This window comes from Ranitomeya imitator, chromosome 8 (genome assembly GCF_032444005.1).
Source record: "Ranitomeya imitator isolate aRanImi1 chromosome 8, aRanImi1.pri, whole genome shotgun sequence".
In the NCBI taxonomy this organism is placed as follows: Eukaryota; Metazoa; Chordata; class Amphibia; order Anura; family Dendrobatidae; genus Ranitomeya; species Ranitomeya imitator.
Genome location: NC_091289.1, coordinates 98,109,617 through 98,135,405, shown reverse-complemented (window position 1 = coordinate 98,135,405; position 25,789 = coordinate 98,109,617). Strand labels below are relative to the sequence as shown.

Here is a 25,789-nt window from a genome sequence, read left to right as displayed (position 1 = left end):
GAGGGGTCACCGAAACCTCACCAGAGCCCCCAGGCCGACCAGGATGAGCCAAATGAAAGGCACGAACCAGATCGGCAGCATGAACATCAGAGGCAAAGACCCAGGAATTATCTTCCTGACCATAACCCTTCCACTTAACCAGGTACTGGAGTTTCCGTCTCGAAATACGAGAATCCAAAATCTTCTCCACTATATACTCCAACTCCCCCTCAACCAAAACCGGGGCAGGAGGATCAACGGATGGAACCACAGGTGCCACGTATATCCGCAACAATGACCTATGGAATACGTTATGGATGGAAAAAAAAGCTGGAAGGGTCAAACGAAAAGACACAGGATTAAGAACCTCAGAAATCCTATACGGACCAATGAAACGAGGCTTAAACTTAGGAGAGGAAACTTTCATAGGAATATAACGAGATGACAACCAAACCAAATCCCCAACACGAAGTCGGGGACCCACACAGCGCCTGCGGTTAGCGAAACGTTGAGCCTTCTCCTGGGACAATGTCAAATTGTCCACTACATGAGTTCAAATCTGCTGCAACCTATCCACCACAGTATCCACACCAGGACAGTCTGAAGACTCAACCTGCCCTGAAGAGAAACGAGGATGGAAGCCAGAATTGCAGAAAAACGGCGAAACCAAAGTAGCCGAGCTGGCCCGATTATTAAGGGCGAACTCAGCCAAAGGCAAAAAGGACACCCAATCATCCTGATCAGCAGAAACAAAACATCTCAGATATGTTTTCAAGGTCTGATTGGTTCGTTCAGTCTGGCCATTTGTCTGAGGATGGAAAGCCGAGGAAAAAGACAAATCAATGCCCATCCTAGCACAAAAGGCTCGCCAAAACCTCAAAACAAACTGGGAACCTCTGTCAGAAACGATGTTCTCCGGAATGCCATGTAAACGAACCACATGCTGGAAGAACAATGGCACCAAATCAGAGGAGGAAGGTAATTTAGACAAGGGTACCAAATGGACCATCTTAGAGAAGCGATCACAAACCACCCAAATGACCGACATTTTTTGAGAGACGGGGAGATCCGAAATAAAGTCCATAGAGATATGTGTCCAGGGCCTCTTCGGGACTGGCAAGGGCAAAAGCAACCCACTGGCACGAGAACAGCAGGGCTTAGCCCGAGCACAAATCCCACAGGACTGCACAAACGAACGCACATCCCGCGACAGAGACGGCCACCAAAAGGATCTAGCCACCAAATCTCTGGTACCAAAGATTCCAGGATGACCAGCCAACACCGAACAATGAACCTCAGAGATAACTCTACTCGTCCATTTATCAGGGACAAACAGTTTCTCCGCTGGGCAACGGTCAGGTCTATTAGCCTGAAATTTTTGCAGCACCTGCTGCAAATCAGGGAAGATGGCAGACAAAATTACCCCCTCTTTGAGAATACCCGCCGGCTCAGGCAAACCCGGAGAGTCGGGCACAAGACTCCTAGACAGGGCATCCGCCTTCACATTTTTAGAGCCCGGAAGGTACGAAACCACAAAGTCAAAACGGGAGAAAAACAGCGACCAACGAGCCTGTCTAAGATTCAACCGTTTGGCAGACTAGAGATAAGTCAAGTTCTTGTGATCAGTCAAGAACACCACGCGATGCTTAGCTCCTTCAAGCCAATGACGCCACTCCTCGAATGCCCACTTCATGGCCAGCAACTCTCGATTGCCAACATCATAATTACGCTCAGCAGGCGAAAATTTCCTGGAAAAGAAGGCGCATGATTTCATCACCGAGCAATCAGAACTTCTCTGCGACAAAACAGCCCCTGCTCCAATCTCAGAAGCATCAACATCGACCTGGAACGGGAGCGAAACATCTGGCTGGCACAATACAGGGGCAGAAGAAAAACGACGCTTCAACTCTTGAAAAGCTTCCACAGCAGCAGAAGACCAATTGACCACATCAGCACCCTTCTTGGTTAAATCAGTCAACGGTTTAGCAATACTAGAAAAATTATTGATGAAGCGACGATAAAAATTAGCAAAGCCAAGGAACTTTTGCAGACTCTTCAGAGATGTCGGCTGAGTCCAATCATAAATGGCCTGAACTTTAACAGGGTCCATCTCGATAGTAGAAGGGGAAAAAATGAAACCCAAAAATGAAACCTTCTGAACACCAAAGAGACACTTTGACCCCTTCACAAACAAAGAATTCGCACGCAGGACCTGGAACACCATTCTGACCTGCTTCACGTGAGACTCCCAATCATCCGAGAAGACCAAAATATCATCCAAGTATACAATCAGGAATTTATCCAGGTACTCTCGGAAGATGTCATGCATAAAAGACTGAAACACTGATGGAGCATTAGAAAGCCCGAATGGCATAACCAGGTACTCAAAATGGCCCTCGGGCATATTAAATGCTGTTTTCCATTCATCACCCTGTTTAATACGCACAAGATTATACGCACCACAAAGATCTATCTTGGTGAACCAACAAGCCCCCTTAATCCGAGCAATCAAATCAGACAGCAGTGGCAAGGGGTACTGAAATTTGACTGTGATTTTATTTAGAAGGCGGTAGTCAATACAAGGTCTCAGCGAACCATCCTTCTTGGCCACAAAAAAGAACCCTGCTCCCAATGGCGACGACGACGGGCGAATATGACCCTTCTCCAAGGATTCCTTTACGTAACTCCGCATATCAGCGTGCTCAGGCACAGACAAATTAAGCAGTCGACCTTTAGGAAACTTACTACCAGGAATCAAATCGATAGCACAATCGCAATCCCTATGCGGAGGTAGGGCACTGGACTTGGGCTCATCAAATACATCCCGGTAATCTGACAAGAACTCTGGGACCTCAGAAGGGGTGGATGATGAAATAGACAGAAATGGAACATCACCATGTACCCCTTGACAACCCCAGCTGGACACAGACATTGATTTCCAATCCAATACTGGGTTATGGACTTGTAGCCATGGCAACCCCAACACGACCACATCATGCAGATTATGCAACACCAAAAAGCGAATATCCTCCTGATGCGCAGGAGCCATGCACATGGTCAGCTGGGTCCAATACTGAGGCTTATTCTTGGCCAAAGGCGTAGCATCAATTCCTCTCAATGGAATAGGATACTGCAAGGGCTCCAAGAAAAACCCACAGCGCCTAGCATACTCCAAGTCCATCAAATTCAGGGCAGCGCCTGAATCCACAAATGCCATGACAGAATAGGATGACAAAGAGCAGATCAAAGTAACGGACAAAAGAAATTTCGACTGTACCGTACCAATGGTGGCAGACCTAGCGAACCGCTTAGTGCGCTTAGGACAATCGGAGATAGCATGAGTGGAATCACCACAGTAGAAACACAGCCCATTCTGACGTCTGTGTTCTTGCCGTTCAGCTCTGGTCAAAGTCATATCGCACTGCATAGGCTCAGGTTTATGCTCAGATAATACCGCCAAATGGTGCACAGTTTTACGCTCACGAAAGCGTCGACCGATCTGAATGGCCAAAGACATAGACTCATTCAGACCAGCAGGCATAAGAAATCCCACCATGACATCCTTAAGGTCTTCAGAGAGACCCTTTCTGAAAATTGCTGCCAGTGCACATTCATTCCATTGAGTGAGCACAGACCACTTCCTAAATTTCTGACAATATATCTCTACCTCATCCTGACCCTGACACAGAGCCAGCAAATTTTTCTCTGCCTGATCCACTGAATTAGGTTCATCATAAAGCAATCCGAGCGCCAGAAAAAACGCATCAATATTACATAATGCAGGATCTCCTGGCGCAAGGGAAAATGCCCAGTCTTGAGGGTCGCCACGTTATAAAGAAATAATGATCTTAACTTGTTGAACTGGATCACCAGAAGAGCGAGGTTTCAAAGCCAGAAACAGTTTACAATTATTTTTAAAACTCAGAAACTTAGCTCTATCTCCAGAAAACAAATCAGGAATAGGAATTCTTGGTTCTAACATAGAATTGTGAACCACAAAGTCTTGAATATTTTGTACTCTTGCAGTGAGATGATCCACACAAGAAGACAGACCTTTAATGTCCATCACTACACCTGTGTCCTGAACCATCCAAATGTCTAGGGGAAAAGAAATAGTAAAGTATATCGTGGCACAACTGTGTCGGTGCTCAAGAGAGGTTTCCCACACCAGTATATATAGTAGATAAATAACTTGGCACTCAACTTAGTGGGTAGTGATAATAAACAAAAATATTTTTTATTACTTGAATTGCAGCCCAGCATAAACGTTTCGGTTTTTACATTTAAACCTTCTTCAGTAAACTGCATAAAAGTATAACAGAACATGACAATTACAATGTCGAAAACAACAAAAGTAAAATAAAATGATATAATAAGGTGAATCTCAAATACATAAATGTGATGGATGGGAAGGAAGGAAAGAGAGGTAGGGACAAGGTAACATTTTTTACATACCCGACTGCTGGAGTAATGGTGAATGTGGGGCACTGATGTATGTAGAGAGGGTCCTATGATGTAGTAATTTGTTGGACCTCAATAGTATAGGCAAGTATCCTATGATAGCAGAAAGGTGTATAAAGGAATGTGCCATGTAGTTCACCAGAACACAACAGACATAACTATACTAACCAGTTAAATGAGATACGTATGTATATATTCGTCCAGAATTGGCTGGTAGAGTAACTAGCTGAAAGTAGATAAAATCCTAAGTATAAGGTAGTAGGAGAGAGAATATCAGACAAAATAAAAGAAAAGAAAAATAAAAGAAAAAGATTCTCACCTAGTACGACTAACTGGTGCTGGAATAATGCCAAAACTCAAGATAAAGAGTGGTATCCAGATAGATAGCTATAAAAGGAATAATGAAAACGCTAAGCCATAGCCAAAAGAATAAACAACTATAAGAGATGCAATTATTCTAACCTTGGAATAATGTATTCTGGCCGAAGTGGAAATATATTGCACCGGAGGAACGGATAATAATCTAGACATAGAGATATAGTATGAATAAAATAATCTAGGTGACTACTGAACTCGAAGGTGGACTAGAGAGAACAAGTTAGGCTCACCTAATGCACAGAATTTAATGGAGACGAATCCATAGTGGAGATGTAAGGCAGGTATACTCCTAAGCAATGGCAAGAGGTATAGGGGTAATTAATGCCGACTCTGGTACCATTAAAACAGACAGAATAGGAGACTACTGTGAGGCTTACCGGTGTATAGTGGGCAGGAGGTGTGCATCAACGCGGTGTCCGCCGCTAGTTGAATACACTAGGCTTATAGTGACCGGTATTAGTAGCGGAGGGGCGGGACAGTCAGAGCTGTCAGAACCGGAAGTGCGTCATCCCATAAGGAGATACGCGCAGATTAAGTGTGGAGGAGCCGAGAGTCATGGGTAATGTAGTCCGGGGAACGGCCGGAACCGGAAGTGCGTCATCAGGAGTGACGCGAACTACCTGTGTGCGGAGATATGCATATAAAGAGTATGCAGAAGCCGGTAGTTGTGGGTAATGTAGTCCGGGAGGCGGCCGAGACCGGAAGTACGTCATCAGAAGAGACGCGTACTTCCTATAGTACGATGTATGTGTTCCCTAGAGAAAAGAGCAATCACCTGATTGCTAATATGTAAACAGTGTGCATATGTGGGCGGATATACAGGAGGATATACAATAGAGAAATAGAAAATAGATCTAAATACATGACAAATATATGCAGTCGGGTAAGGAACAAGGGATGGGAAAAATCCAGGGAGGGGTAGGGAGCAGGCAGTGACTTGCATGATGAGTGTCAATAAAGGCGACTCTGTAGACAAAGACAGGTATATTAGTATATAGCATATAATACATATGACTTAATACATGATATCAAAGAACAATAACCACAGTGTCCAGGTGATCTTATATAAAAGCTAAGGGGTCATAATCTCTATTTAGACCTTTTGGAGCCAGGGTTTGCAACTCATGAATCCAGTATGCCTCTTTCTTTTTTAGGAGGTGGATTCTGTTGCCACCCCGTCTGGGTACCGGAATGTGTTCCAACACTTGTTCCATACTATATCTCTATGTCTAGATTATTATCCGTTCCTCCGGAGCAATATATTTCCACTTCGGCCAGAATACATTATTCCAAGGTTAGAATAATTGCATCTCTTATAGTTGTTTATTCTTTTGGCTATGGCTTAGCGTTTTCATTATTCCTTTTATAGCTATCTATCTGGATACCACTCTTTATCTTGAGTTTTGGCATTATTCCAGCACCAGTTAGTCGTACTAGGTGAGAATCTTTTTCTTTTATTTTTCTTTTCTTTTATTTTGTCTGATATTCTCTCTCCTACTACCTTATACTTAGGATTTTATCTACTTTCAGCTAGTTACTCTACCAGCCAATTCTGGACGAATATATACTGTACATACGTATCTCATTTAACTGGTTAGTATAGTTATGTCTGTTGTGTTCTGGTGAACTACATGGCACATTCCTTTATACACCTTTCTGCTATCATAGGATACTTGCCTATACTATTGAGGTCCAACAAATTACTACATCATAGGACCCTCTCTACATACATCAGTGCCCCACATTCACCATTACTCCAGCAGTCGGGTATGTAAAAAATGTTACCTTGTCCCTACCTCTCTTTCCTTCCTTCCCATCCATCACATTTATGTATTTGAGATTCACCTTATTATATCATTTTATTTTACTTTTGTTGTTTTCGACATTGTAATTGTCATGTTCTGTTATACTTTTATGCAGTTTACTGAAGAAGGTTTAAATGTAAAAACCGAAACGTTTATGCTGGGCTGCAATTCAAGTAATAAAAAATATTTTTGTTTATTATCACTACCCACTAAGTTGAGTGCCAAGTTATTTATCTACTAGGGGAAAAGAAAGACAAAACACAGTGCAGAGAAAAAAAAATGGTCTCAGAACTTCTCTTTTCCCTCTATTGAGAAGCATTAGTACTTTGGGCCTCCAGTACTGTTATGAGCTGGTGATTCAGAACCACAATGGACCTAGTGGTTAAGAGCACACAAGGTGACCTGATAGTTACTAATAACATAGGACGAGCTCTGAGACGTGGGAACTCTGCTGACCGCAATCCCTAATCCTATCATACCACACTAAAGGTAGCCGTGGAGCGCTCCTGACCAGACCTAGGCGCCTCGGGCACAGCCTGAGAAACTAGCTAGCCCTGAAGATAGAAAGATAAGCCTACCTTGCCTCAGAGAAATTCCCCAAAGGAAAAGGCAGCCCCCCACATATAATGACTGTGAGTAAAGATGAAAATACAAACACAGAGATTAAATAGATTTTAGCAAAGTGAGGCCCGACTTACTGAATAGACCGAGGATAGGAAAGATAGCTTTGCGATCAGCACAAAAACCTACAAACAACCACGCAGAGGGCACAAAAAGACCCTCCGCACCGACTAACGGTACGGAGGTGCTCCCTCTGCGTCTCAGAGCTTCCAGCAAGCAAGAAAAACCAATATAGCAAGCTGGACAGAAAATATTGAAAACAAAAGTAACACAAGCAAAACTTAGCTTATGCAGGGTAGACAGGCCACAAGAACGATCCAGGAGAGAGCTAGACCAATACTGGAACATTGACTGGAGGCCAGGAACAAAGAACTAGGTGGAGTTAAATAGAGCAGCACCTAACGACTTAACCTCGTCACCTGAGGAAGGAAACTTAGAAGCCGCAGCCCCACTCACATCCACCAGAGGAAGCTCATAGACAGAACCAGCCGAAGTACCACTCATGACCACAGGAGGGAGCTTGACCACAGAATTCACAACAGAGGGGCCGCTCGGAGCCCCTCTCTGCTCACCGGGCGGGCCCCATATGCCAGTAAGGGCTCTAATGCCCTGATGGCGGCCCTGGCCTGCAGGGTGGGATGAAGTCCGGCTTCGGGCCCCCCCAGGAGCGCATGATGCGCATTAGTGTCGGCAGCAGTGTCTTACCGTTATCGGCCCCCTCCGTCTCGTCAGAGCCCCGGCACTTGCCCGGGTATGCCGGGTGCTGATGCCGACCCTGCTCCAAGCGCCCAACTGACTGTTTGGAACCACAGATGGCTGAGTCTGCAGATCTCTTCATACACTGTATGTCATGGGCATAGGAAGTGTACTCGAAAGATTCACAGAGTCAAGAGGAGGAAATCATCTGCACCAATGGGCAAATTTTTTTTCATTTTGATCCATGGCTGGATGAAGTTTGGTCCGAGCATAAACCAAACCCTGGACAACAGACGTTAACCCTGTTGGGTGAAAGTGATCCATTTGTAATGAGACTCAGATACTTGAGGAGCCCGCCGACTGTACTGTGCCATCAAGGCAGGAAGGGAAGGAGGGTGAGTCTCATGATGAGAAGTGGGAGAACAGAAAGGATGACGATGAGGTTGTTGTGAATTCCGCTCTTGGGCTCCCTCCAGTGGTTGTAAGTGGCACTTTTGTGAGTTCTGCTCTTGGGCTCCCTCTTGTGGTTTCTAGTGGTATGGCTGCTCCTTGGAGTTAGCTGTCATCAGTTGCCTCCACTTATCGTCTCTTCTGCTTGGCTATTTAAGTCTGGCTCTATCTTCAGCCAGTGCCACTTGTAAATGGTCCCTGGTTGGATTCACATCTCTTTGGAGTTCCCTGTTATCCTGACCAGTTCAGCTAAGCTAAGTTTTTGCTTGCCCTTTTCTGTCCATAGATTGTGGACTTATCCATTCTGTGCTTTCTGTGTTTGTCCAGCTTATCAGTGTGAATTTATTCTGTCTTGCTGGAAGCTCTGGGAGGCAGATTTGCCCTCCACACCTTTAGTCAGGTGTGGAGATTTTTTGTAAACTCTGCGTGGATTTTTGTAGTGTTTTATACTGACCGCACAGTATTCCATCCTGTCCTATCTATTTAGTTAGACTGGCCTCCTGTGCTCATCCTGGTTTCATTCTGTGTATGTCTTTTCCCTCTCCACTCACAGTCATTATTTGTGGGGGGCTAATCTATCCTTTGGAGATTTTCTCTGAGGCAAGATAGCTTTCCTGCTTCTATCTTTAGGGGTAGTTAGCTCTTAGGCTGTGACGAGATGCCTAGGGAGAGTTAGGAGCATTCCACGGCTACTTCTAGTGTTGTGTTGAGCTTAGGGACTGCGGTCAGTACAGTTACCACTTCCTTCAGAGCTCGTTCCATGTTGCTCCTAGACCACCGTATCATAACAGTACAAGTGGCCCAAAATGAATTAAATGCATCTCAAAAGAAGGAAAAGAAAGTTCTGAACCATTTTTTTTTCTGTGCTCTAGTTTGTCTTTTTTTTTTTCTTTTCCTCTTGATATCTGGGTGGTTCAGGATATATGCTTTGGCATGGATGTTCAGGGTTTGTTTTCTCGTGTGGATCAACTTGCTGCAAGAGTACAGAGTATCCAGGACTATGTTGTCCAGACTCCGGCTTTAGAGCCCAGAATTCCTACTCCAGATTTGTTTTTTGGGGACAGATCCAAGTTTTTGAACTTTAAAAATAACTGCAAATTGTTTTTTGCTTTGAAACCCCGTTCTTCTGGTGATCCCATTCAGCAAGTAAAAATCATCATATCCTTGCTGCGTGGTGACCCTCAAGACTGGGCTTTTTCTCTTGAAACAGGGGATCCGGCATTATTGAATGTAGATGCATTTTTTCAAGCGCTTGGATTATTGTATGACGAACCTAATTCTGTTGATCATGCGGAAAAAACCCTGTTGGCCTTGTGTCAAGGTCAGGAAGCGGCAGAGTTATACTGCCAGAAATTTAGAAAATGGTCTGTGCTCACTAAATGGAATGAAGAGCCTCTGGCTACTATTTTCAGAAAAGGTCTTTCTGAAACCGTTAAAGATGTTATGGTGGGCTTTCCTACGCCTGCCGGTTTGAGCGAATCTATGTCTCTAGCCATTCAGATTGATCGGCGTCTGCGCGAGCGCAAAGCTGTGCACCATATGGCAGTATCCTCTGAGCATAGTCCTGAACCTATGCAATGTGATAGGATTTTGACTAGAATAGAACGGCAGGAATTCAGACGTCAGAATAGTCATTGGTGAGTCATTGGACGTGGTCTATCTCGATTTTTCCAAAGCGTTTGATACCGTGCCGCACAAGAGGTTGGTACACAAAATGAGAATGCTTGGTCTGGGGGAAAATGTGTGTAAATGGGTTAGTAACTGGCTTAGTGATAGAAAGCAGAGGGTGGTTATAAATGGTATAGTCTCTAACTGGGTCGCTGTGAGCAGTGGGGTACCGCAGGGGTCAGTATTGGGACCTGTTCTCTTCAACATATTCATTAATGATCTGGCAGAAGGTTTACACAGTAAAATATCAATATTTGCAGATGATACAAAACTATGTAAATCAGTTAATACAAGAGAAGATAGTATTCTGCTACAGATGGATCTGGATAAGTTGGAAACTTGGGCTGAAAGGTGGCAGATGAGGTTTAACAATGATAAATGTAAGGTTATACACATGGGAAGAAGGAATCAATATCACCATTACACACTGAATGGGAAACCACTGGGTAAATCTGACAGGGAGAAGGACTTGGGGATCCTAGTTAATGATAAACTTACCTGGAGCAGCCAGTGCCAGGCAGCAGCTGCCAAGGCAAACAGGATCATGGGGTGCATTAAAAGAGGTCTGGATACACATGATGAGAGCATTATACTGCCTCTGTACAAATCCCTAGTTAGACCGCACATGGAGTACTGTGTCCAGTTTTGGGCACCGGTGCTCAGGAAGGATATAATGGAACTAGAGAGAGTACAAAGGAGGGCAACAAAATTAATAAATGGGATGGGAGAACTACAATACCCAGATAGATTAGCGAAATTAGGATTATTTAGTCTAGAAAAAAGACGACTGAGGGGCGATCTAATAACCATGTTTAAGTATATAAGGGGACAATACAAATATCTCGCTGAGGATCTGTTTATACCAAGGAAGGTGACGGGCACAAGGGGGCATTCTTTGCGTCTGGAGGAGAGAAGGTTTTTCCACCAACATAGAAAAGGATTCTTTACTGTTAGGGCAGTGAGAATCTGGAATTGCTTGCCTGAGGAGGTGGTGATGGTGAACTCAGTCGAGGGGTTCAAGAGAGGCATGGATGTCTTCCTGGAGCAGAACAATATTGTATCATACAATTATTAGATTCTGTAGAAGGACGTAGATCTGGGGATATATTATGATGGAATATAGGCTGAACTGGATGGACAAATGTCTTTTTTCGGCCTTACTAACTATGTTACTATGTTACTATGTTACTAATAGGCTGTGTTTTTACTGTGGTGATTCAGCTCATGTTATCTCTGATTGCCCTAAGCGTACTAAGAGAGTCGCTAGGTCTGTTACCATTAGTACTATACAGCCTAAATTTCTCTAATCTGTGACCCCGATTTGCTCATTGTCGTCCTTTTCTGTCATGGCATTTGTGGATTCAGGCGCTGCCCTGAACTTAATGGACTTAGAATTCGACAGGTGCTGTGGTTTTTCCTTGCAGCCTTTGCAGAGCCCTATTCCTTTGAGGGGCATTGATGCTACACCTTTGGCCAAGGATAAACCTCAGTACTGGACACAGATGACCATGTACATGGCTCCTGCACATCAGGAAGATTGCCGTTTTCTGGTGTTGCATAACCTGCATGATGTTGTTGTACTGGGATTTCCATGGTTACAGGAACATAATCCGGTGCTGGATTGGAAAACTATGTCGGTGACTAGTTGGGGTTGTCGAGGAGTACTTAGTGACGTTCCTTTGATGTCAATTTCCTCTTCCCCCTCTTCTGAGGTCCCTGAGTTTTTGTAGGATTTCCAGGATGTATTTGATGAGCCCAAGTCCAGTTCCCTTCCTCCGCACAGGGACTGTGATTGTGCTATTAACTTGATTCCTGGTTGTAAGTTCCCTAAGGGCCGACTTTTCAATCTGTCTGTGCCAGAGCATGCCACCATGCGGAGCTATGTTAAGGAATCTTTGGAGAAAGGGCATATTCAGCCCTCTTCGTCACCATTGGGAGCGGGTTTCTTTTTTGTTGCTAAGAAGGATGGCTCCTTGAGACCCTGTATTGATTATCGTCTTCTTAATAAGATCACGGTCAAATTCCAATACCCCTTGCCTTTGCTTACTGATTTGTTTGCTCAGATTAAGGGGGTTTACTAAGATTGATCTCCGAGGGGCATATAATCTTGTTCGTATTAAACAGGGTGATGAATGGAAAACTGCATTTAATACGCCCGAAGGCCATTTTGAATACCTTGTGATGCCATTCGGGCTCTCTAATGCTCCATCTGTGTTCCAGTCTTTCATGCATGATATTTTCTGCAATTATCTTGATAAATTCATGGTTGTATATTTGGATGATATTTTGATTTTTTCCGATGATTGGGAGTCTCATGTGAAGCAGGTCAGGATGGTGTTCCAGATCCTTCGTGATAATGCTTTATTTGTGAAGGGGTCTAAGTGCCTATTCGGAGTTCAGAAGGTCTCTTTTTTGGGTTTTATTTTTTCTCCCTCGTCTATAGAAATGGATCCTGTTAAGGTCCAAGCTATTCATGACTGGATCCAACCCACATCTGTGAAGGGTCTTCAAAAATTTTGGGGTTTTGCTAATTTCTATCGCCGTTTCATTGCCAACTTTTCCAGTGTGGTTAAGCCCCTTACTGATTTGACGAAGAAAGGCGCTGATGTGACGAATTGGTCCTCTGAGGCTGTTGAGGCCTTTCAGGAGCTTAAACGCCGATTTACTTCTGCCCCTGTGTTGTGTCAACTGGATGTTTCTCTTCCTTTTCAGGTTGAGGTCGACGCTTCTGAGATTGGGGCAGTGGCCGTTTTGTCTCAGAGGGAGTCTGATGGTTCTTTAATGAAACCGTGTGCTTTTTTTTCCAGAAAGTTTTCGCCTGCAGAACGCAATTATGATGTTGGCAATCGGGAGTTGTTGGCTATGAAGTGGGCGTTTGAGGAGTGGCGACATTGGCTTGAGGGAGCTAAACACCGTGTTGTGGTCCTGACCGATCATAAGAAACTGATTTACCTCGAGTCGGCCAAGCGGCTGAATCCTAGACAGGCTCGATGGTCCCTGTTTTTCTCCCCTTTTGATTTTGTGGTCTCGTATCTTCCGGGATCTAAGAATGTTAAGGCTGATGCCCTCTCTAGGAGTTTTTCGCCTGATTCTCCTGGAGTCCTTGAGCCGGTTGGCATTCTTAAGGAGGGGGTGATTCTTTCTGCTATCTCCCCTGATTTGCGGCGGGTGCTTCAGGAATTTCAGGCTGATAGGCCTGACCGCTGTCCAGTGGGGAAGCTGTTTGTTCCTGATAGATGGACAAGTAAGGTAATTTCTGAGGTTCATTGTTCAGTGTTGGCTGGGCATCCTGGGATTTTTGGTACCAGAGATTTGGTTGCTAGGTCCTTTTGGTGGCCTTCCTTGTCGCACGATGTGCGTGCTTTTGTGCAGTCCTGTGGGACTTGCGCCCGGGCAAAGCCTTGCTGTTCCCGCGCTAGTGGGTTGCTTTTGCCTTTGCCGGTCCCTGAGAGGCCCTGGAGGCATATTTCCATGGATTTTATTTCGGATCTTCCTGTTTCCCAGAAGATGTCTGTTATCTGGGTTGTTTGTGACCGGTTCTCTAAAATGGTCCATCTGGTACCTTTGCCTAAGTTGCTTCCTCCTCAGATCTGGTTCCATTATTTTTTCAGCATGTGGTTCGTTTGCATGGCATTCCGGAGAATATTGTGTCTGACAGAGGTTCTCTATGTGTTTTTACTGTGGTGATTCGGCTCATGTTATCTCTGATTGCCCTAAGCGTACTAAGAGAGTCGCTAGGTCTGTTACCATTAGTACTATACAGCCTAAATTTCTCTTATCTGTGACCCTGATTTGCTCATTGTCGTCCTTTTCTGTCATGGCATTTGTGGATTCAGGCGCTGCCCTGAACTTAATGGACTTAGAATTCGCCAGGCGCTGTGGTTTCCTGTCCTATCTATTTAGACTGGCCTCCTGTGCTCATCCTGGTTTCATTCTGTGTATGTCTTTTCTCTCTCCACTCACAGTCATTATTTGTGGGGGGCTAATCTATCCTTTGGGGATTTTCTCTCAGGCAAGATAGCTTTCCTGCTTCTATCTTTAGTGGTAGTTAGCTCTTAGGCTGTGACGAGATGCCTAGGGAGAGTTAGGAGCATTCCACGGCTACTTCTAGTGTTGTGTTGAGCTTAGGGACTGCGGTCAGTACCGTTACCACTTCCTTCAGAGCTCGTTCCATGTTGCTCCTAGACCACCGTATCATAACAGAGGTAGAAGATCACACTTGGTGTAAAGTCAGAGGAATGTAGCTGAGTAGTGCTGCAGAGGAGGAGGAAGAGGAGTCAGTTACGTAGACACAACCACTACAACTAATTCATCTTTCATCAGTCTTGGGTCTTTTTGTCTGACTGGCAAAAATCTAAAAAATCACGTTAGCTGTCAACTTTTTAAAAAATGTCCTAGTAGAGTAAAAAAAAAATTTTAATTTCATATGCATGAAATGGCACATGTGCAATCAACATGCGTTAATATGGGAATATCAATGTGCTAAAATGCAGACTAGTGAGCATCGTCAACCACCATCCACCCCATCAACTGTCATATTGCTCAGATAGTGTGCTAGGAGCACACTATTAGCTTATATATTAGGTTTTTAATCTGCACAACCTCTGCACAACCTCTGCACACAGCTGAATTTAAGAGTCACAAATTTAGAAGGTAAAATATGGCATGTTGCATCGCGTTACTCACAGAAGAAAGAATTGTTTCAGTGTGGATGAGGCCTGTATGACAAAGATCTTCTCCCAAAAAATGCAAAGTGAGATGTCCCTACTGTATGACATTAGTAACAGATTTGTTTGCTTTTTAGGTGTGGGTGAGGCCTGTATAATATTGACTGCATGTTCCAAACAATTTGTAGGTGAGATATCCCCTATTGTATTACATTAGTAGCAGAATAATTTTTGGGGCCTGTTGATGAGGCTGGTATAACATAGCCTAGATGCTCAAAACTATTTCAAACTGAGATCTCCCCTTCTGAATCACATTAGTAACGTAAAAAATATATATATATATATATTTTTAGTGTGTATGAGGTCTGTATAATCTAGAAGATTGTCTGTGGCATTGGAATGCCCTCTTTCTGACATTTGCTACTGGTAAGGTGCAGGTTTGCTGCAGAAATATGGCTGACGTGTTGTTACATGAACTGATCAGGAAAAGGGCCATGACAACAGCGGGAATGGGATCAGACAACAGGATCAATATCAGGGTGACTATGTGAGGTACGAGATCCAGGATCCAGCCTACAATGATTACTCTTTTACCCAACACCAATTACCAGAGAGGGTTTGATGATTGTCAGAAGATAGGTGTAACAGATGCCCGTCTCAAGCCTGGCATAAAAGATGGCCACGAGAAATTGGATACCAAAGATGCAAATAGCTAGAAGCTATGCTAAAAACTATTTCAAACTCAGATCTTGGCTGCTGTATCACGTTTGTAAAAAAAATAAAATAAATTAATTTTAATGTGCAACAGTTCCACACACTAAACAATTTCAACGTCACTAAATGAAAAGGTTGGATATAGCATGCTGCATCACGTTTATAAACAGAAAAAAATAAATATTTTAATGTGCGATAGGTCTGCACACAGGTTCATACCACCGCCACAAAGTTACATGTGATTCGGGGGCTTTATCACATTCAGTAACAGAAAAAAATATATATTTTTTTTTAAATGCGCGTTAGGTATGCAGAAAGGTTCATATCACCTCTACAAAATGACAATGTGGAATACGGCGGGCTGTATCACATTCAGCAACAGAAAAAATTATAATTTTTAAATGCACATTAGGTATACAGACAGGTTCATATCACCGCCACAAAATGACAAAATGGGATATGGCTGGCTGTATCACATTCAGCAACAGAAAAAAAAATTCAAATGCGCGTTATGTCTGTAGACAGGTTCATATCACCACCACAAAAATGACAACGTGGGATATGGCAGGCTGTATCACATTCAGCAACTGAAATAATTAGAATTTGTTTTAAGTGTGCGTTAGGTCTGCATACAGGTTCATATCGCCACAGCACTAATGACAACGTGGGATACAGCATGCTGTTTCTCATTTAGCTAGTGAAAAAATAAGATTTAGAACGCTATACTCGTCTATGGAGCATAATAGAAGCAGTGCATTTGTAGGACATGTTCCCTGCTGGCTTTGTCTGTGGACCTCAGTAATGGCAAAAAAAATGCTGGAAGGTAAATTTAACAACCACACTTGACAGTAGCTAGCTACACTATCTGACTGATATACCCCCACCTAGCTAACTAGCTTAATATTGCTGCCAACAGAGCCAGCATCAGGAACAGCCTCTCTGCGCTGTTACAGTGTCAAAATGGCGCTAAAACAAAATGTCCTCTGCAAACCCATTCCCCTCATCAAACACATGCTAAAAGCTTATGATACACCACCATTATCATTTCTAAAGTGCTGAAAATACTTTTGTGGCAACGCAAATATTTTCCCGCACTTTTTACCGAATGTTACCGATTGTTTCCGATTTTGTAACATTTTGCTCGTGTTTCCGATCCCAAATTCAAATATGCCATATTCATGCCGAATTTATGTTGGGCAATGGTTTTCAGAACAAATTCACTCATCACTAACCACTACCTCCTGTCTAGCATGGTCCCTTTACATTAATCAAAAGGGCCAAGCTCATGTGTTGATTCACAGATGGCAAAAATCTAACATAACTGTTATGATGCGGTGGTTTAGGAGGAACATGGAACGAGCTCTGAAGGAAGTGGTAACTGTACTGACCGCAGTCCCTAAGCTCAACACAACACTAGAAGTAGCCGTGGGATGCTCCTAACTCTCCCTAGGCACCTCGTCACCGCCTAAGAGCTAACTACCCCTAAAGATAGAAGCAGGAAAACTATCTTGCCTCAGAGAAAATCCCCAAAGGATAGATTAGCCCCCAACAAATAATGACTGTGAGTGGAGAGGGAAAAGACATACACAGAATGAAACCAGGATGAGCACAGGAGGCCAGACTAACTTGATAGACAGGACAGGATGGAATACTGTACGGTCAGTATAAAACACTACAAAAATCCACGCAGAGTTTACTAAAAATCTCCACACCTGACTAAAGGTGTGGAGGGTAAATCTGCTTCCCAGAGCTTCCAGCAAGACAGAATTAATTCATACTGATAACGCTGGACAAACATAGAAGCACAGAACGAATAAGTCCACAATCTGTGAACAGAAAAGAGCAAGCAAAAACTTAGCTTTGCTGAACTGGTCAGGATAACAGGGAACTCCAAAGAGATGTGAATCTAACCAGGAACCATTTACAAGTGGCACTGGCTGAAGGACAGAGCCAGGCATAAATAGCCGAGCAGAAAAGACGATCAGTGGAAGCAGCTAAAGACAGCTAACTCCAAGAAGCAGCCATACCACTTGAAACCACAAGAGGGAGCCCAAGAGCAGAATTCACAACACATAACATAATAATATACTCAGCATTGTTCAATTTTTATAACATCCCAGCTTTACACAGGTACTATATTTATTAGTAGATTAATACATAAACCAATTTATATGTAGGTCTCTTTGGGTCTGGTGATCTTCTCCTTGTTGCATCACCCGCTTCCTACTCAGAACAAAAAAGACTTGAAAGTTAAACTACAAAGTTGCCATTACTTGGAGAGACTTTTCAGATTTGAACAACTATTCATAAAATCTATTATGTAAAGTTTATAATTAAGAAATAGATGATCCCAGTATATACTCCACACTTCTAAAGGAAAGGGAGGGTACAACAGTGAGTAGTAGGTTTTACTGAATATATATAGAGATCAGTTCTAGTCAACTCAACTTTCTCAAGAACTTAGCATAAATGTTACTGCATAAAATGGAACTTGACTCTACAGTTAACTATTTCCTGTTTCCTATCCCACAGTGACCTTCAGACGAGAGAAAAAAGCGACAATACAGGCCACATACGTAGATCAAGAATTTTCTGCTTTAAAGAAAAATTCTAGTAAAGAAAAGGTAACTACTATAAATCCAGTGTGATGGTGATATTTGATGGCTACAATTTCTGTATCATATAATGCCCGCCTTAAGGATAAGGACAGTGCTGTTCTGTATTCAGGCAATAGAAAGATCCACTTATGACCAGCATAATTTTAATAATTGCTGCCACTACCAGATATGGTTAGTGTTATGGATTTATTTATTTTAATCATTTATTAAACTAAATTCATGAATTTAATACTACGAATACATAAATGTGGTTACTATTACAGCTGTATTTGTATGCAATGGTGTAATTACTAATCGGCATGGAACATGACTGCTATTGGCTCCATGGTGGGAAGTGGTGGGTCTGGCATTGAAATGCTGTACCTTTTGCTGTGATATATCAGCTACCTACAGCCACCAGAAGGGAAACTCAGTGCATACAGTATTTATAGCTTCAAGTTCAATACCAGAGGCAGAAAGCAAACAAAAGCAGTTGGCATCTTCCTAATGGTGGCTGCATGCAGTCCGAATTATATTTTGGACTAGCTGAAGAGCCCGGCATTGCCTGGGCATAGTAAATATCTGTGGTTAGTTATAGCACCTCACTTCTCTTATTTTCCCATCACGCCTCTCATTTTCCCAATCACATCTTTCATTTTCCCCCTCACATCTCTCATTTTCTCCCTCACACCTCTCATTTTCTCCCTCACTCCTCTCATTCCCCCCTAACACTTGTCATTTCAACCTCACATCTGTCATTTTCTGATCACTCCACTATTTTTCCTCACTTCTCTCATTTTGCACTCACACCTTTTCATTTTCACCTCACACCTCTCATTTTCACCTCATCACCTCAGTATATACATGTTTGTCATCTCCCTTATATATAGTATATACCTGTATGTCATCTCCCCTGTATATAGTATATACCTGCTGTGTGTCATCTCCCCTGTATATAGTATATATCTGAGTGTCATCTCCTCCTGCATATAGTATATACCTGCATGTCATCTTCTATATATAGCATATACCTGTATGTCATCTCCTCCTGTATATAGTATATACCTGTATGTCATCTCCTCCTGTATATATATGTACCTATATGTCATCTCCTCCTCTATATAGTATATACCTGTGTGTCATCTCTCCTGTATATAGTATATATCTGTGTGTCATCTCCCCTGTATATAGTATATACCTGTGTGTCATCTCCTCCTGTATTAGACCTCGTTCACACGTTATTTGCTCAGTATTTTTACCTCAGTATTTGTAAGCTAAATTGGCAGCCTGATAAATCCCCAGCTAACAGGAAGCCCTCCCCCTGGCAGTATATATTAGCTCACACATACACATAATAGACAGGTCATGTGACTGACAGCTGCCGTATTTCCTATATGGTGCAATTGTTGTAGTTTGTCTGCTTATTAATCAGATTTTTATTTTTGAAGGATAATACCAGACTTGTGTGTGTTTTAGGGCGAGTTTCGTTTGTCAAGTTGTGTGTGTTGAGTTGCGTGTGGCGACATGCATGTAGCGACTTTTGTGAGATGAGTTTTGTGTAGCAACATGCGTGTAGCAACTTTTTGTGTGTCGAGTTACATGTGACAGGTTAGTGTAGCAAGTTGTGTGCAGCAAGTTTTGCGCATGGCGAGTTTTGCGTGTTGCGAGTATTATGTGTGGTGCCTTTTGAGTATGTGCAAGTTTTGTGTGAGGCAACTTTTGTGCATGTGGCAATTTTTCCGCGTGTGCAAGTTTTGCGTGTGGCGAGTTTTTCATGAGGAGAATTTTGCACTTGTGGCGAGTTTTGCAAGAGCCTAGTTTTTGCATGTGGCGAGTTCTGCGCGTGGCGAGTTTTGAGTGGCAACTTTTGTGTTTTGACTTTTATGTGGCGAGGTTGGTGTATTTGTGGTGAAATGTGTGCTGAGGGTAATATGTGTTCAAGCACGTGGTAGTGTGTGGCGCATTTTGTGTGTGTTCATATCCCCGTGTGTGGTGAGTATCCCATGTCGAGGCCCCACCTTAGCAACTGTACGGTATATACTCTTTGGCGCCATCGCTCTCATTCTTTAAGTCCCCCTTGTTCACATCTGGCAGCTGTCAATTTGCCTCCTACCATTTTCCTTTCATTTTTTCCCATTATGTAGATAGGGGCAAAATTGTTTGGTGAATTGGAAAGCGCGGGGTTAAAATTTCACCTCACAACATAGCCTATGACGCTCTCGGGGTCCAGACGTGTGACTGTGCAAAATTTTGTTGCTGTAGCTGCGACGCTTCCAACACTTTTCCTTTCACTTTTTCCCCATTATGTAGATAGGGGCAAAATTGTTTGGTGAATTGGAACGCGCGGGGTTAAAATTTCACCTCACAATGAAGCCTATGATGCTCTCAGGGTCCCGACGTGTGACTGTGCAAAATTTTGTTTCTGTAGCTGCGACGCCTCCAACACTTTTCCTTTCACTTTTTTCCCCATTATGTAGATAGGGGCAAAATTGTTTGGTGAATTGGAAAGCGCGGGGTTAATATTTCACCTCACAACATAGCCTATGACGCTCTTGGGGTCCAGACGTGTGACTGTGCAAAATTTTGTTGCTGTAGCTGCGACGCTTCCAACACGTTTCCTTTCACTTTTTTCCCCATTATGTAGATAGGGGCAAAATTGTTTGGTGAATTGGAACGCGCGGGGTTAAAATTTCGCCTCACAATATAGCCTATGATGCTCTCGGGGTCCAGACGTGTGACTGTGCAAAATTTTGTGGCTGTAGCTGCGACGATGCAGATGCCAATCCCGGACATACACACATACACACACACACATTCAGCTTTATATAGTAGATTTGTCAGAGAAATAAAGCTTCACTATACAGATATTTTCTTAAATTCATCAGCACAACAGGCAACAACATTGGGCCTGGCTTTCAGTGTTGAGAAAAACATTTCTGAGTTTTGTTACAAGGCCTTTGTTTTCTGTGCGTTTCCCAGTTTCACCAGGGACATGTGTTTTATTAACGTGTCTGAAAGACCTAGAGAAGAACTGAAAGCGCTCCGAGATGAAACACCTCCAGGAATTTATATGGAAAAAATAAGAATTGTGTTCACCAAATGAAGTTGTGCAAACTTCAAGTACAACCCTGATGTAGTCAGAAGTAGATATTGCCCATTCTCAGCTGCTGCTCCACCAGGACACATCCAGTATAATATTTCAACACAAACAAAAGGCAATAAATAGCACATACAGCTCTGGCAAAAATTAAGAGACCACTGCAAAATGTTTAGTTTGTCTGATTTTTCTCTGTATAGGTATATTTTTGAGTAAAATGTAAATTGTTATTTTAGTCTATAAACTTCTGACAATATGTCTCTGAATTTCCAAGCAATACATTTTGTATTTTTTTTCTGAAAAGAAGAAATGGCCAAAATGTAAAAGAAAAAAAACCCAGTGCTTGCAGACCTCAAGTAATGCAAAGAAAACAAGTTCATAATCATTTAGAAACAACAATACCAATGTTTTAACTCAGGAAGCGTTCAGAAATCAATATTTTGTGGAATAACCATGATTTTTAATCACAGTTTTCATGCGTCTTGGCATGCTTTCCACTAGTCTTTCACACAGCTCCTGGCGCAAAAATGTAAGCAGTTCTTCTTTGTTTGATGTCTTGTGACTATCCATCATCCTCCTGATTACATTCCAGAGGTTTTCAATGGGGTTCAGGTCTGGAGATTGGGCTGCCCAGGACAGGGTTTTGATGTGGTGGTCTCTTAATTTTTGCCAAAGCTGTATGCCTGAGGAATCAGTCTGATCAATTTTACATGTTACACGTTAACCCCTTACTTCCATCGGACATACTATTATGCCGATGGCAGTATCCCCCGCTTTGATGTAGGCTCTGGTGGTGAATCATGATCCACCCACGCCTATTAACTAGTTAAATGCCACTGTCAAAGTCTGACAGCGGCATTTAACAAGCGCTTCCGGCCATCAGGCCGGAAATGTGCGCACTGGTGACCCCATCACATGATCGGGGATAATCCATGCATCGGCATGACAACCAGAGGTCTCCTTGAGACCTCTATGTTTGTTGATGCCGGATTGCTGTGAGCACCACGCTGTGGTCGGCGCTCATAGCAAGTCTGCAATTCAGCTACATAGAGGCGATCTGAGCATCGCCTCTATGTAGCAGAACCGATCAAGTTGTGGCAGCTTCTTTCTAGCCTCCCATGGAGGCTATTGAAGCATACCAAAAGTAAAAAAAGTTTTTCAAAATATGAAAAAAATAAAAAAAATAAAAAAGTTTAACTTACCCTTTTGACCCATTCAAAATAAAACAATTAAAAAAATCAAACCTACACATATTTGGTATCGCTGAGTTCAGAATCACCCAATCTATCAATAAAAAAAAGGATTAACCTGATCGATAAATGGAGTAGCGATAAAAAATGTCAAAATGCCTGAATTACGTTTTTTGGGTAGCCGCAACATTGAATTAAAATGCAATAACGGGCAATCAAAAGTTCATATCTGCACCAAAATGGTATAATTTACATCAGCTCAGCACACAAGAAATAAGCCCTCACCCAGCCCCAGATCCCAAAAAATAGAGATGCTACGGGTATTGGAAAATTGCACCTTTTTCTTTTTTAGTAAAGTTTGCATTTTTTTTCACCACTGATATAAAAAAATAACCTGGACATGTTTGGTGTCTATGAACTCGTAATGACATGGAAAATCATAGTGGCAGGTCAGTTTTAGCATTTAATGAATCTAGCAAAAAAGCCAAACAAAAAACAAGTGTGGGATTGCACTTTTTTTGCAATTTCACAGCACTTGGAATTTTTTTCCCATTTTCTAGTACACGACATGGTAAAACCAATGATGTTGTTCAAAAGTACAACTCATCCCACAATAAATAAGCCCTCACATGGCCATATTGACAGAAAAATAAAAAACTTATGGCTCTGGGAAGGAGTGGAGCGAAAAATGAAAATGCGAAACCGAAAAAAGCTCCGAGTGTGAAGGGGTTAATACACATTTCACATCTTATATCAGAATGGTGATCTGACAAATCATTACCACCCACATGTAATCTGTTATTAAATGCGGGTATTTGACCCTCGTGTGTTGATATTGTCTCTAAACTAATGTGCCAAGATGTACAACATAGGATGGTAAATAAACATAATAACATTTTTATGGTTGATAGATGTCTCAATATATACCATCTGCATGCCATATGTTATCTCTTTGGCCGGGTTCATACTGCATTACAACAGCCCGTTCAACACATACGTTAAATGGGCTGCTGTAACGCAAGTGCCGACTTTGGGACATAGCTAGCGCAGATAGAGCATCTGCTAGCTCTATCTGTGCTAGCAGTGACGGACCCGGAAACGCTGAAGCCCGCATCTCCGGGTCCGTCACTCAATGACGGCACATTACTAGCGCTGTTATGATCAGGTGACCTTGGAGCTGCATGATAACTTTCACTGGAGAAAGTGGCCACCCTGAACTTAACACCGCAACTAGAAGTAGCCGTGGAGTATACCTAACACACCTAGACACCTCGTCACAGCCGGAGGACTAAATACCCCTAAAGATGGAAATCGGAATACTATCTTGCCTCAGAGAAAATCCCCAAAGGATAGACAGCCCCCCACAAATATTGGCAGTGAGTCGGAGAGGAAAAAACATACACAGGCAGGAAAAACAGGATTTAGCACAGGAGGCCACTCTAGCTAGATAGGACAGAATAGGACAGAGTTCTGTGCGGTCAGTATTAAAACCCTTCAAAAAATCCACAGCAGAATATACAAAAAATATAATCTGGACAAAAGAAAAACAAACGAACAGTACTGAAAATAAGCACACTGCATGTGTGCCACAGGAAAAGAAAAAGACACTTATCTTTGCTGAACTGGCGGATAAGCAGGAGAGGCCAGGCAGAGATCCAACACTTCCAAAGAAACATTGACAACTGGAAAGGGCTAAAGGATTCAGCACACCTAAATATCCCAGTCAGAATTGTAATTATCCGATACACCTGGCCAGGACTGCGAGTCAGAGACAACTGCATTCCCACCAACATCCACTGGAGGGAACCCAAGAGCAGAATTCACAACATAGCGCATGCCCATTGTGGGCGTGCGCTAGTGATGCATCCGACATTGAATTCAATGGCGGCATAACGGATTACATTTACACCGCGTTATGCCGCGGTGTAATGTAGTCCATTAGACGGACTGGGGGAACGCAATGTGAACCCAGCCTTACACTCCCATGCTAAAATATGTATTCTAGCTGATATTTTCATTAGTATGTGGGCATAAGTATGTGGGCATTTATGGCTATAGCTTTTGTGAGGGAAATCTGTGGCTGATGCAAGCTGTAACATGGGTATCTGTTCCTGTAAAGAGACAAAACTTGCCTAATCTTGGATGAAATATATAAATATTTATTATAGAATATTATTTTAGAATATTATTTTACAATTTACTCTATATTTTATTTGTTTCACTCTTTTCTATAACACTATTAATTTTACAATGCTTTACAGACATCATCATCACTGCCCCCATTGGATTTACTTATATAGCGCCATCATATTCCACAAAACTTTACAGACATTATCATCACTGTCCCCACTGGGGCTCAAAATCTAGATTCACTATCAGTATGTCTTAGGCTACTTTCACACTTCCGTCGGTACGGGGCCGTGGCAAACCATAAATTTAGTACAAGATGGGCAGCGGATGCATTTTTACAATGAGGGGGGGAGGAGGGGGCGGAGTTTCGGCCGCACATGCGTGGTCGAAAATGGCGGACACGTCGCACAAAAAAACGTTACATTGAACTTTTTTTGTGCCGACGGTCCGCCAAAACACGACGCATCCGTCTCACGACGGATGCGACGTGTGGCCATGCACCGCAATGCGTCACTAATGCAAGTCTATGGAGAAAAAACGCATCCTGCGGGCAACTTTGCAGGATGCGTTTTTTCTCCAAAATGACGCATTGCGACGTCCGGCAGAAGACAGAATTGTGAAAGTAGCCTTAGGAGTGTGGGAGGAAACCGAAGTATCAGGAGGAAACTCATGTAAACACAGGGAAAACATACAAGTTCCTCACAGATATTGTTCTTGTGGAATTTGAACCCAGGATGCCAGAGCTGAAAAATAACAGTGCTACCACTGAGCCACCATGATGCTCTAACATGATTATATAATGATGAGGTTATCTACCCCTTTTTCAAACTGTACCAAAAACCTTTTAAATAAAATGGTGGTGTGTCTTATATTTTCTTTTAACGGTAGCTTACCTAGGAGGTGTCTGCAGAGGAGCATGGTCACAGGAGCCAGGGGCACCGCCATTTTCCTGTAACCAACAGCAGGGATATAATGGGGAAAATGGACTCCACTTGCCGGTGATGACACCTTCTTAGGCCGGCGTCACACACAGCGTAAAACAATACGGTCCGTATATTACGGCCGTAATACGCTGAAAAGTCCCGAAAAAAGTGGTCCGTAGCTCCTCCGTAGGCAGGGTGTGTCAGCGTTTTTTGCGCATGGCATCCTCCGTATGTAATCCGTATGGCATCCGTACTGCGTGGTTTTCTCGCAGGCTAGCAAAACCAACATACCGCTATAGAAGTGATCCATGTGTCCCAAAAAGAAAAGAAAATATATATATACTGTCTATATATATATATATATATATATATATATATATATATGTGTGTCAGTAGACACATATATTAGAGAG

At 42.8% G+C, this 25,789-nt stretch overlaps 1 protein-coding gene across 2 annotated transcripts in view; it reads left to right on the top strand.

Moving 5' to 3' along the window:
* DDR2 (discoidin domain receptor tyrosine kinase 2) overlaps positions 1-25,789 on the top strand; it is a 522,895-nt gene that overhangs the window by 6,039 nt on the left and 491,067 nt on the right. For both annotated transcript variants that reach the window (XM_069737198.1, XM_069737197.1), the window contains exon 2: positions 17,972-18,063. The gene's annotated coding sequence lies outside the window, so the exon portion shown is untranslated. The remainder of the gene's footprint in view (positions 1-17,971; positions 18,064-25,789) is intronic.